Here is a 13792-nt window from a genome sequence, read left to right as displayed (position 1 = left end):
TACCTAATAGGATAGATCGAGCAAAACTATTTCCTCTGATGGAGAGATCCAGAACAAGAGGGCATCAAGCTAGGCCACTTAGGAGTGAAATTCAGAAGCAATTTTTCACACAAAGGGTAGTGGAAATCTGAAACGCATTCCCTCAGAAGGCTGTGGATAATGGGTCAATTGAAATTTTCAAGACTGAGATTGATAAATTTTTGTTAGGTAAGAGTATGAAGGGATATGGAACAAAGGCAGATATATGGAGTTCAGTTACAGATCAACCATGATCTAATGAATGCCGGAACAGGCTCAAGGGACTGATAGGCCTGTTCCTATGAGACTGAAGGGCGTACACAACCCACACTCACACTACAAACACACTTCTGGGCACACAAAAGGAATTACACTGGCAGTACATTGCCGACACATTGCATTTCAGCTTCAAAAACACTTTCAGGCTGAACCACACACAATAACCCAAAGAATAGGCTCTCACTGCATATAGCCAGACAGAGCAATCTGGCAGGTTTGAACTGATCTTCACCATACACCCCTCCCTTGGTAGACCAGGTTGCATTGTGGTTTACGCTGAAGTTATTTACAGCTTTCCTCTCTTTTTTTCCCCACATCACACAACATCCGTCACAGACAGAAGACAGCGATCTGTGCCCACAGCTCCACCCTGGCTGTATCTCTGAATGATGTAGGTCAACAGAAGTGGCTCAGGTGATTTCTCCTCTCAATGTCTTCCCCTTTCCCAGTGCCAGCTGTGGCTCAGTGGGTGGCACACTTGCCTCTGAGTCAGAAGGTTGTGGGCTCCAGGAACTTGAGCACATAATTCTAGGCTGCCACTCCAGTGCAGTGCTGAGGGAGTTGGAGGTGCCATCTTTCGGATGAGATGTTAAACTGAAGCCCCTTCTGCCCTCTCTGGTGGACGTAAAAGATCCCATGGCACTATTTCGAAGAAGAGCAGGGGAGTTATCCCTGGTGTCCTGGCCAATATTTATCAATGTAACAATAAACAGATTATTTGGTCATTATCACATTGCTGTTTGTGGGAGTTTACTGTGTGCAATTTGGCTACCGTATTTCCCACATTACAACAGTGACTACACTCCAAAGGCTGTAAAGTGCTTTGAGATGTCTGGTGGTCGTGAAAGGCGCTATATAAATGCAAGTCTTTCTTTCTTTCTTTTCTCTCACCCTGTGAGGCAGAACTGGCATCCATGACAAGACAGCTGACACCAGTAACTCACCAAAGTGGCAATCACAGTGTCACTGTGCTGGACCTTAAAGCACCCTGGTGTATAGTACTCGAACTGGCTGGTCCCTGTTGCACTGTGCTGGAACTTGCTGGCCCTCGGTGCACTATGGTGAAACTTGCTGCTCCCTGAAGGACTACATTAGCAATTGCTGCTTCCAAGTGCCTTCTGCTGCAAGTTCCTGCTCCCTGTTGTACTGTCCCAGAATTTAAAATTCCTGGTGCACTGTGCTGGAACTCATTGCTCCCTGGTCATGTGTTGGAACTTGCTGCTGCCTCGTCATGAGCTGCAAGTCAATCACAATTTGCTGCTGTAGAAGCCCAAATTGTGATTCCACATGAGAAGGCTTGCTGGACCACAGGCCCAATTTGGTTAAAGTCAAACCCTGAATGGGTCGTAAAGGCGTAAATGTCTCAGAAATGCTCTTTGTCAATTTATGATGCATCACCAATATTTCCTTTCAATTCTCCAACTGGATCTGGATATCATTTCCCCTCAAGATGGAGTGTCCTGGATGGAAAAGCAGATTACAGGTTGCATGTGTTCTTAGTATCATCATCACCCTGTCTTGTTTAAGTACACAGGGGGCTAATATATTGGTTGTACCTGTCGCTGGAAGTCACTGGGTCAATATGAGAATTCTAATAAAGAACTGAGACTTCATGGGCACGACATCATAGTGCTACATTCCACAACATCTTGGTACATCAAAGAGAGGCCTGATCTATATCGATCCATTGTGATTGAATTGCAAGAACCCCGTGGAAAAACTGAAGCTGAAGACATTACAAAACGTTTTCTACAAAAGACACTGGCAGCCTTACAGATTGACTGGATGCCCTGGGGCTTTGTACAGCTGTAATATGAGATAGTTTCTTCTATGCGTGCACATCACAGTTGGATTCGAGAGTTCAGCACAGCAATTTTCAAAAACAAGGGCGTGTTAAAGCAATTTGAGGATGCAAACTTTGACTTAGTACATACAGATCCTGCTTTTGGTACAGGTCCAATGCTTGCTTATTATTTAAAACTCCCTTTGGTGTATAATGTTCTATGAGCCATCAGTGTGGAAGCTTATTTCCTCTCTGCCCCATCACCACTTTCCTATATCCCGATCCCTAGATCACAATATACAGACAAAATGAGTTTTCTTCAAAGAACACTAAATGTTATCCAAAATCTCCTTCAACTATCCATTTCAGAATTTATCATTCAACCCATTTACAATAAACTCTGCCATCGATATCTGGGCCCAAACACAGACATCGTAATAATTCTCCAAAGGGCAGATGTGTGGTTGATGAGAGTAGATTTTATCTTTGAATTCCCAAGACCCACCATGCCAAATATTGTGTATATTGGAGGATTCCAGTGTAAACCACCCAAACCTCTAGCAGCAGAGTTTGAAGAGTTTGTCCAAAGCTCAGGGAAGCATGGGATTATTGTGATGTCATTGGGGACCGTTACCAGCTATTTGCCGATGCAGATTACAATGAAACTAGCAGAGGCCTTTGCTCAAGTACCCCAGAAAGTTATTTGGAGATATGATGGAATGATCCCTCCCAACATAGGAAATAATACACTACTGGCAAAATGGATCCCTCAGAATGACCTGCTAGGGCACCCCAAGACACGAGCCTTCGTTGCCCATGGTAGCACCAATGGACTTTATGAAGCCATCTATCATGGGGTGCCAGTAGTTGGCATACCTCTGCTTTTTGACCAGTTTGACAATTTACTCAGACTTGAAATCCGAGGTGCAGCAAAAATGATTGATGTCGCAACCATGCAGACAACAGATCTAGTGCAGGCACTAAACAATGTCATAAACAACACATCTTATCGGGAAAACATGCAGAAACTCTCTGCTCTCCACAGGGACCAACCAGAGTCTCCAATGGAGAGAGCCATTTTCTGGATTGAATATGTTGCACGACACAAAGGTGCAGCACATTTGCGCTCAGAATCTTACCGACTCCCCTGGTACGCTTACCATTGTGTGGATGCAATGATCTTCCTGTTGCTATGTTACTAATGGTCACAGTACTGACGGCACTAATATTGAAGAAACTTTGTAACATCGCTTGGAAGAAAAAGTAAACAACTCAGTAAGATTTATCCTTTCGAATTGGGAGCGGGGCTTTGAGTTCTTTCAATTTAACAATAGTAAGTTTTAGTCCAGTATCTGATGCATGCAGCCCTGTTTCTAGATATCATGAATTTTAAGAAAGGCTGTTTGGAAAGTACCACATGAATGACCTGTCAGTTAGTTATAGTTGAGATGTGTAGATATGGAGAGGGAAATGCTGTAACTAAATTGGCCTGGATTTTGCTGTCAGCGTTGCAACTAAAGAGTATGCCACTGGCATCCAAATAGAATACCTACTTAGCTAATGGGGACCCTTCTTCGCGAACGTGCATACTAGCGGGCAGTGTAATGGCCAACAGATCCCAGGGGTGCAACGTGTGTGGAAGTACACCTGGCATCACACGGGCCGGTGCTCCAACTAGGAAACAGAAGGTCTCTCATTCATTTCAACTCTCATTACTCGAGCCTTCCAGGATTTAAATGTGCATAAACATCTATACAATACACTTCTGTAACAAACGTACTTTGTGTATGTTTAATTAGTGAAGTTGAGTTATGAATGGTAATTCAATTCAAATACCTCAAACGGTGCAGTTAGATAGAAAACAAACTGTACAGTTGAACTGCTGAGAATATATTGGGAGAAGTGTCTCAACAAAGAACAGCATCAATAGCGGACTGCTGCTCTGACCGTCTGTAGTCTCACTGATGGCCCTGACCGCCTCTTATTTAATAATGTTCCCTTTGCATTAGCTACAGACCTGCGTACAAAATCTTGGACATTTTATAGAATGCAATGGGGGAAAAAGTACCATAGTATTGCTTCCCTCTTAGATAACCAAATGATCCGAGATGAAAATGATGTTAAAACATGCTGAACGATGCTTTGGATCTTTTGAGGTATCTCCTTACACTGATGCAAATAGGCAGAGGACTGTAAAATTTTCATACGTCATTGCTGGGCAGTTGGTGGGCAATTAGCTCAACTCTGCGCCAGCATTGAGGATTTCCCCATCGGTGCAGATCATCTGTCAACTCAGAACTTGACAGATCGCAAGTTCTGAATTTAGCGCATGGAAATCCCAAGCTTCATTTCATTTGAAAGGCGGTACGACGACATACTCTGAGAGTATGCCGTCATACCCACCGCAAATGCACCATAATTATTAAATATTATTCAACATTAATCATCATATTAGTTCATGTACATAGAGAACATGACGCAAGAATGTGATTCTTTTAGGCGTCACTGACAGTGAAGCCCATTTTCCTGCGACCATGACCACGGGAAATCCGCTAGCATGTCGCAACCATGCGGCCAACAGATCTACTGCAGGCACTTAACAAGTTTCACAGTTTGGATTATGAACTATCATGTACATGGAATGTAGAGTATTAAACAATAACTCAGCAAATTCTCAGTGTCTGCGTTCATCCAAACTCTCTCACTCTGTGTTAACCTCATTCCGTTTCAGCTATGAGGAAGGGTCAAGTCCAGGTTCACACTGTCAGACATGTGGTCAGTTGTGGGGTTCCATTAAAACCAGCACCAACTGACAACTTAAATCCTTCTTTGGATAAATGTCTTTCACCTTTGTCCATAATGCTGAATGAGGGACAAATGGAACAAAAAGAATCGCTTCTTTGCTCTTCTTTGCTAGTGTCAGCATAATTGAAATTCACCATTTTTGTTTTGATGGACTTTAGCTTTGCCAATGTTTCGAAAGTTGCTGCTATAAATAATGCCTGGGTTCACAAGTAAATTGGGGTGAAAGAAACATTTCCTGAGAGTGGGACAGGCTGAGTGTTAGAGGACCTGGCATCTGACAGAGGGGCAAAGCTATGTGCTGATGGAAGAGCTGATATTTGAGAGTGGGAGAAGCACTTGCCCTAACAAGCTAACATGCGACTATTGAAGTGAGTTAATTTACTTGTCATTATGGCGCATGAATCATGTAATAAGAGCTTGTCTTCAATTGATAGCTAACCTTTATCCACACTTTATTAAACAACAGCAGTAAAAATAAGAGAGAGGGTGTATGTAGAAATATAGAAACATAGAAAATAGGTGCAGGAGTAGGCCACCCGGCCCTTCAAGCCTGCACCACCATTCAATAAGATCATGGCTGATCATGCACCTCAGTACCCCTTTCCTGCTTTCTCTCCATACCCCTTGATCCCTTTAGACATAAGGACCATATCTAACTCCCTCTTGGATATATCCAATGAACTGGCATCAACAATTTTCTGTGGGAGAGAATTCCACAGGTTAACAACTCTCTGAGTGAAGAAGTTTCTCCTCATCTCAGTCCTAAATGGCTTACCCCTTATCCTTAGACTGTGTCCCCTGTATCTGGACGTCCCCAACATCGGGAACATTCTTCCTGCATCTAACCTGTCCAGTCCCGTCAGAATTTTATATGTTTCTATGAGATCCCCTCTCATCCTTCTAAACTCCAGTGAATACAGGCCCAGTCGATCCAGTCTCTCCTCATATGTCAGTCCTGCCATCCCGGGAATCAGTCTGGTGAACCTTCGCAGCACTCCCTCAATAGCAAGGACGTCCTTCCTCAGATTAGGAGACCAAAACTGAATACAATATTCCTTGCCGATTGCTAGTAGAGGAATGAAATTTGTCTTGATCAATCTTTCCTTTCTTTTTTTGTTGCTTTAATTATTTTAGACAAGATGTTTTCCCACTCATAGGACATGGTTCCACACAGAATACCTGTTAAGCTGCCTTTTTCAATGTCCATCAGGGTAAATACAGTAAGGGTCATCCATGGATAGGCAGTTCTATACAGCAGAGTGAGGCATGCTCGGTGACTGGGCTAGGGTAATCCCTTATCAAAGGGGTGCTGGGACCTTACAGTGGTGAGGTAAGATGCTGCAATAGGTTTTAGCTCCAGCAGGTCCTTGTTAGCATTGTTTATTGTGGGATTGACTTCTCAGTTGGCAGCTCTGGGCCTGGTCTGGTTTTGTAGGTTTAGGGAGGGTGGAATGTTAGCCCCCAGGGAAGGGCCCATCACTCCTGGTGTTCTCCAGCTATGTGTGCAGCCCAAATATTAAACACTCAGGCTGGCAGGCCTCCCACATGTGCTAATCACATATTGGTGATTAGCATAGGCTGTTTGTTGGTCATGCAGGAGCTTGTATCTGGCAGTGGGCCATGGTGCTGATGATGGAGAAGCTGATATTTGATAATGGGACAGGCTGCATACTGGTGATGGGACAGACTATGTGTTGGTGATGGACAAGCTGATATTATGCCTTTCATATACTACATCTTGAAGCTGCTGGCACAGGGATTTTCTGGCATGTCCTTGTTTTGCGACAGTGGGGAGTGAACTAACAGACGTGATGGCACTTTCCATATGCTGCCTCTACACTGTACAGGCTCTTCCAAAGCCCCAAGATGCACAGGCCCCTTTAAGGAATCACAAATCTTTAAAGCCTACAACAGTCTTGCAATTTCCTGTCCTGGGCAAGGTGGCCATTAACATGTCCAAGGCTGTGCGCAGTAGAGGGGGTCGTTCGGCCCAACTGCCTGCCTCTCTTCTGCAGCTATGTTCACCCCCGGCTGTGGCTGGAGATGGAGCATCCAGTGTCCACTGGCAGGCTTGAGGCTCTCCGTGACTGGTGGGCACCGGAGGGATAGGAGTGCTTCATCACCCCAGAAAATAGAATTTTGATTTAATATGCTCAGTTTCCGTTAATTTTGAGTTAAGTTACAGTTTTATTAGTTGTGCCCATTTAAGAAGAGGGCACATGCTTCCTCCTAACAGGTGATGGCAATTGCCATTAATTAAGTTTTAACCAAAAGAGGTTGCAATTTCCTGTGCCCTTATGACTGCGTCCAATTAGACCATTCAGTGCCTGCCACGAGAGGTGGGCACCGGAGGGACTGGAGTGCATCATCACGCCCGGCAACCAAATTTTAATTTGATTTTACGTTTTAAAGTTTAATTTGTTTTAATTGCCGGTGCTTTTAGTGTTCCCCTCCCCTTTTATAGGGGGCACTGGAAGAAAAAAAATGTGATATTAGTGCCCAAAAAAAAAACCCCAAAAAAAGAAAAACACAAAAAAAAACAAAAAAAAGGGGAAAAAAAGGGTCTTGTAAATGTCTGGTGTGTCATCCATGTCGGGGGGCACGGATTAATGTTTATGTTTTTCAGTTAAACTCCAAAAGAGTTTCAGTGCCTGCCGTTGAATGCCCATCCAATTATAATTAGTCCCAACAGAATTTGGGGCAATTCCAAGGCTGCAGCTGGCCACGTGGTTCAATCCCCAACAAAACTAGCCCTACATTACAACAGTGGCTACACTTCAAAAGTACCCCATTGGTTGTAAGCGCTTTGAGTCGTCTGATGGTCATGAAAGGCGCTATATAAATGTAAGTCTTTCTTTATCTGACTTCCCATTTTGTTGTCTTAGCCATTGTTACCCTAATTCAGCCTTTTCTGCTCCTATTTTCAGACGGGGGGGGCGGAGGGGAGTTACTGCAAAGCTTTGGCCACACACTAATATGTATGTGCTGTTTTCGTGGAAACAGAGTAATTCAGAATGAAAGTGGTTAATCATGAGACAGAGTAATGACCATCAGCTGGTCTGTGGCGGCAGAGAACGAATTGCAAACCGAGAACTTGCCTCAGAATTACAAAATTATTTCGTGCAGTTATGTCTTTGGACTGGAGCACCGATAGCCGAAACTTTTTTGCAACCTATGGCTGAAACCTCAGCTACTGGGAACGCAAGACATTTTACGGCACCCATCAGTAAGTAAACGATTACAGCTTTATAATGTTACAATCTGCAGGCCAAAACTAATATCTCAGATGTGAGCAATTGGCCTGACTTCAACTTAGACCCGCAGCTGCTGAAGAAACAATTGTTCCAAGAATTGTACTTGGGAAATGGGGCGGGGGACTGAACTGTATAAAGTGGCAGCCCAACTTTCGATCAAGAAGAACTTGAGTCATATTTGACGATGATAATGGCCCCTGGAGGTCTGCTGCAATGTAGCGTGAGCGATAGCCTCTCTGTTGGTTCAAGAATGTTGTTTAAAAAAAAACCAATTTCGTGCAAAAAGAACTATTGTGCGGGTAATCGAGAAGCCTGCGATGGGCTTTTTTTTGCCGTTTTGATTTGGAATTCCTACACGAGAGGCGTACGGGCATTGATCATAGAAATCTCGGAAGCTGTGTCAGTGAGACTCCCAACAAAATTTAGACTTGAATGTTCATAGGGTGCAGAGGAAGATATAGATTTTACACCACTGGTATCATGTAAATGCACCTATACTGCAAACACACTGATGCTCTTTCCCACACACACACAGACTCACTGTATACACATACACACACTGTACACGTATGCACACACACTGCAAACACGCAACTGCACGCACGCACCGTTCACACGCACACCCATACTGCAATCTCACTTTCTCACACGCGCGCACTCACTGCATACAAACACGCACACGCGCAGCAAACACACTACTGTTCGCACTGCAAACACGCAAACGCACACGGAAACATACACGTCAAGCACATGCACACTGCAAACACGCACACTGCAAGCACGCACGCACACGGCAAACGCGCACTGCAAACACGTGCACGCACACATAAAAACAAAGAAACATAGAAAATAGGTGTAGGAGTAGGCCATTCGGCCCTTCGAGCCTGCATCACCATTCAATGAGTTCATGACTGAACATGCAACTTCAGTACCCCATTCCTGCTTTCTCGCCATACCCCTTGATCCCCCTAGTAGTAAGGACTACATCGAACTCCTTTTTGAATATATTTAGTGAATTGGCCTCAACAACTTTCTGTGGTAGAGAATTCCACAGGTTCCCCACTCTCTGGGTGAAGAAGTTTCTCCTCATCTCGGTCCTAAATAGCTTACCCCTTATCCTTAGACTGTGACCCCTGGTTCTGGACTTCCCCAACATTGGGAACATTCTTCCTGCATCTAACCTGTCTAAACCCATCAGAATTTTAAACGTTTCTGTGAGGTCCCCTCTCATTCGTCTGAACTCCAGTGAATACAAGCCCAGTTGATCCAGTCTTTCTTGATATGTCAGTCCTGCCATCCCGGGAATCAGTCTGGTGAACCTTCGCTGCACTCCCTCAATAGCAAGAATGTCCTTCCTCAGATTAGGAGACCAAAATTGTACACAATACTCCAGGTGTGGCCTCACCAAGGCCCTGTACAACTGTAGTAATGCCTCCCTGCCCGTGTACTCCAATCCCCTCGCAATGAAGGCCAACATGTCATTTGCTTTCTTAACCATCTGCTGTACCTGCATGCCAACCTTCAATGACTGATGTACCATGACACCCAGGTCTCTTTGCACCTCCCCTTTTCCTAATCTGTCACCATTCAGATAATAGTCTGTCTCTCTGTTTTTACCACCAAAGTGGATAACCTCACATTTATCCACATTATACTTCATCTGCCATGCATTTGCCCACTCACCTAACCTATCCAAGTCACTCTGCAGCCTCATAGAATCCTCCTCGCAGCTCACACTGCCACCCAACTTAGTGTCATCTGCAAATTTGGAGATACTACATTTAATCCCCTCGTCTAAATCATTAATGTACAATGTAAACAGCTGGGGCCCCAGCACAGAACCTTGCGGTACCCCACTAGTCACTGCCTGCCATTCTGAAAAGTACCCATTTACTCCTACTCTTTGCTTCCTGTCTGCCAACCAGTTCTCAATCCACGTCAGCACACTACCCCCAATCTCATGTGCTTTAACTTTGCACATTAATCTCTTGTGTGGGACCTTGTCGAAAGCCTTCTGAAAGTCCAAATACACCACATCAACTAGTTCTCCCTTGTCCACTCGACTGGAAACATCCTCACACTACAAATGCACGCACACTGCAAACACACAGACGCACACTGCAAACGCGCACACAAGCAAACATACTGCAAGCGCACGCGCACTGCACACGCGCATGCACGCACACACTGCCAACGCACACGCACACGCACACCGCAAACGCGCACACTGCAAACACACACTGCTGTTCGCGCGCCACGTACACTACCGTACATACACTACTGTACATACGCACACTACTGCGCACGTGTACACACTATCGTGTACACATGTACACACACTACTGTACGCACGCAAACGCACTACTATTCAAGCGCGCGCACACCTCGCACGCGCACTACTGTTCACACACACACACACACACTACTGCTCACATGCACGCATGTGCACACATACACAGCAAACACACTACTGTTCTCACACACACACACACGCAAATACACGCCCGCGCACACTGCGCGCGCACACAAACATCCTCTCTGCAAGTAAGACATAGTGAACTTCATTTCCCTCCCCCACAATTGTCATTTGATTATAGGTGAGGTGTCTGGGTAGTATTGAGATTGATCCTGAACTTCTTTGCATCTCACACTGCATCCATGTCTCAGACAGGAGGCTGGCTGTGACTGCTTCCAGAGTTCTACTATAGCCGCAGTACCTCCTGAATGCGGCACGTCAAAAAAAAAATCTCGGTGATTTTTTAATTTTGCCTACCTCACCCTGTGAGGCAGAACCTTGTGAAAGGACCACAAAATTAGTACCTCACTAAGTTGACAAGCATAGGGTCATACCTGGGGCTTACTGCTCCTGTAATGAAACTTGCCAAGCTCTTGTCACTAGCTGCAACTCCCAACATAATTTTCTGTTGTAGAGTTAAAAATGTTGATTTCACGTGCAAAAGCTTATAGGGCCACGAGCCTTATTTGGTTTAAGTAGAACTCTGGGTAGTAAAGGAGTGGATGTAGCAGAAATATCCCATTGCATCACCAATAATTCTATTCAATACTCCAACAGGATCTGGAGATCAGTCCCTCTCAATATGAAGTATTCCAGATGGAACAGTAGGTTACTGGCGACATGTATTCTTGCTACCATCATCTTGTCCGATTACACAGGGGGCTAATATATTGGTTGTACCTGTCGATGGAAGTCACTGGATCAATATGAGAATTTTATTAGAAGAACTGAGACTTCATGGACACGACATCGCTGTGCTTTATTCCTCAACAGCTTGGTACATCAAAGAGAGGCCTGATCTATATCGATCCATTGTGGTTCAAATGGAAGAATGCCTTAGCAAAAATGGAACTGAAAAAATAATACAAAATTATCTACAAAGGACATTGACAGCCTTAAAGAACGGGGAGACGCCATGGGCCTTTGTTCAGCTACGATATCAGCTATGGTCTGTTTTGTATTCATATCATTTTTGCGTTGGAGTGTTCACCACTGCAATTTTCAAAAACAACGATGTCTTAAACCAACTTGAAGATGCAAACTTTGACTTGGTATTTACCAATCCTGCTTTTGGTACAGGTCCAATGCTTGCTTATTATTTAAAACTCCCCTTGGTGTATAATGTTCGATGGTTCATCAGTGGAGAAGCCCATTTCCTCTCCGCCCCATCACCACCTTCCTATATCCCACTCCCTGGCTCACAATTGACAGACAAAATGAATTTTCTTCAAAGAGCACAAAATGTTATCCAAAATCTTCTTCGATTAACCATTTCAGAGTTTATCATGTACCCCATTTACAATGAAATCTGCCGTCAATATCTGGGCCCAGACACAGACATCGAGACAATTCTCCTCAGAGCAGATGTGTGGCTGATGAGAGTAGATTTTATCTTTGAATTCCCAAGACCCACCATGCCAAATATTGTGTATGTTGGAGGGTTCCAGTGTAAACCACCCAAACCTCTAGCAGCAGAGTTTGAAGAGTTTGTCCAAAGCTCAGGGAAGCATGGGATTATTGTGATGTCAGTGGGGACGGTTATCAGCTATTTGCCGATGCAGATTACAATGAAAATAGCAGAGGCCTTTGCGCAAGTACCCCAGAAAGTTATTTGGAGATATGATGGAAAGATCCCTCCCAACATAGGAAATAATACGCTATTGGCAAAATGGATCCCTCAGAATGACCTGTTAGGGCACCCTAAGATACGAGCCTTCATTGCCCATGGTGGCACCAATGGACTTTATGAAGCCATCTATCATGGGGTGCCAGTAGTTGGCATACCTCTGCTTTTTGACCAGTTTGACAATTTACTCAAACTTGAAATCCGAGGTGCAGCAAAAGTGATTGATGTCGCAACCATGCAGACAACAGATCTATTGCAGGCACTAAACGAGGTCATAAACAACACATCTTATCGGGAAAACATGGAGAAACACTCTGCTCTCCACAGGGACCAACCAGAGTCTCCAATGGAGAGAGCCATTTTCTGGATTGAGTATGTTGCATGACACAAAGGTGCAGCACATTTGCGCTCAGAATCTTACCGACTCCCCTGGTACACTTACCATTGTGCAGATGTGGTGATCTTCCTGTTGTCTGTGTTACTAATGGTCACAGTGCTGACGGTTTTAATATTGAAGAAACTTTGTAACATCACTTGGAAGAAAAAGGAAAAAACTCAGTAAGATTTATCCTTTCGAATTGGGAGCGGGGCTTTGAGTTCTTTCAATTTAACACTAGTAAGTTTTAATCCAATATCTAATGCATGCAGCCGCCTTTCTAAATATCATGAATGTTAACAAACGCTATTAGTGAAGTACCACAGGAATGACATGCCTGTCAATTATAGTTCTGTGTAGATACAGAGAGGGAAATGCTGTACCTAAACCAAATTTTATAGGAAACAACATAATTGGCCTGGATTTTGCAGACACAGCATACTTGCGGAGTACGCCGCCGGCATCCAAATAGAATACGAACTTACCTGACGGGGACGCTCCTTCGTGAAATTGCTCTGACGCTGCATTCTAGCGGGCAGTGTAATGGCCCACAGATCCCAGGATCGCAGTGTGTGTGTGGAAGCGTAGCTGGGATCGTGTGGGCTGGTGCTCCAATCAGGAAACGGGTGGTCTTTCATTTAAATTCTTATTACAAGAGCCGTCCTGCATTTATATGTGCATAAACATCTATACAATACATTTTTGTAACAAACGTACTTTGTGTTTGTCTAATTAGCAAAGTTGACTGATGAATGGGGATGGCGATCTATGGATCAATTCAAACACCTCAAAACAGTGCACTCAGTTTGCAGAAAATTACACAGTCTGACTGCTGAGAATATATTGGGAGAAGTGCCTCAACAAGGAATTGCGTCAATAAGCGACCGCTGCTCTGACTGTAGTCTTACCGATGGCCCTGACCGCCTCTTATTTAATACTGGCCCAGAAATCCTTCTGGGGACCTTCCCGTGGACAATTGCCTTCTCATAGATATTTTTTACGAACTTACCTAGTGGTCTAGGAGGCGCCCTGATTTCTGATGGGGAGGCCTTTTCCCGCGCTGCGAAGCGCGCTCCCATGCAGAGGGTCCCGACGCAGAAGATACAGTCGTGTGACTGCTTACCCAATCAGGCTC

The 13792-nt window shown here is 44.4% G+C and overlaps 2 pseudogenes; both read left to right on the top strand.

The window, feature by feature from the left end:
• Positions 1 to 1729: 1729 nt before the first annotated feature.
• On the top strand, positions 1730 to 3347 carry LOC139228139 (UDP-glucuronosyltransferase 2C1 pseudogene; annotated as a pseudogene).
• Positions 3348 to 11237: 7890 nt separating this feature from the next.
• On the top strand, positions 11238 to 12843 carry LOC139227592 (UDP-glucuronosyltransferase 2C1 pseudogene; annotated as a pseudogene).
• Positions 12844 to 13792: the final 949 nt, after the last annotated feature.

This window comes from Pristiophorus japonicus, chromosome 17 (assembly GCF_044704955.1).
Source record: "Pristiophorus japonicus isolate sPriJap1 chromosome 17, sPriJap1.hap1, whole genome shotgun sequence".
Taxonomy (NCBI): Eukaryota; Metazoa; Chordata; class Chondrichthyes; family Pristiophoridae; genus Pristiophorus; species Pristiophorus japonicus.
This window is presented reverse-complemented; position numbering and strand designations above follow the sequence as displayed.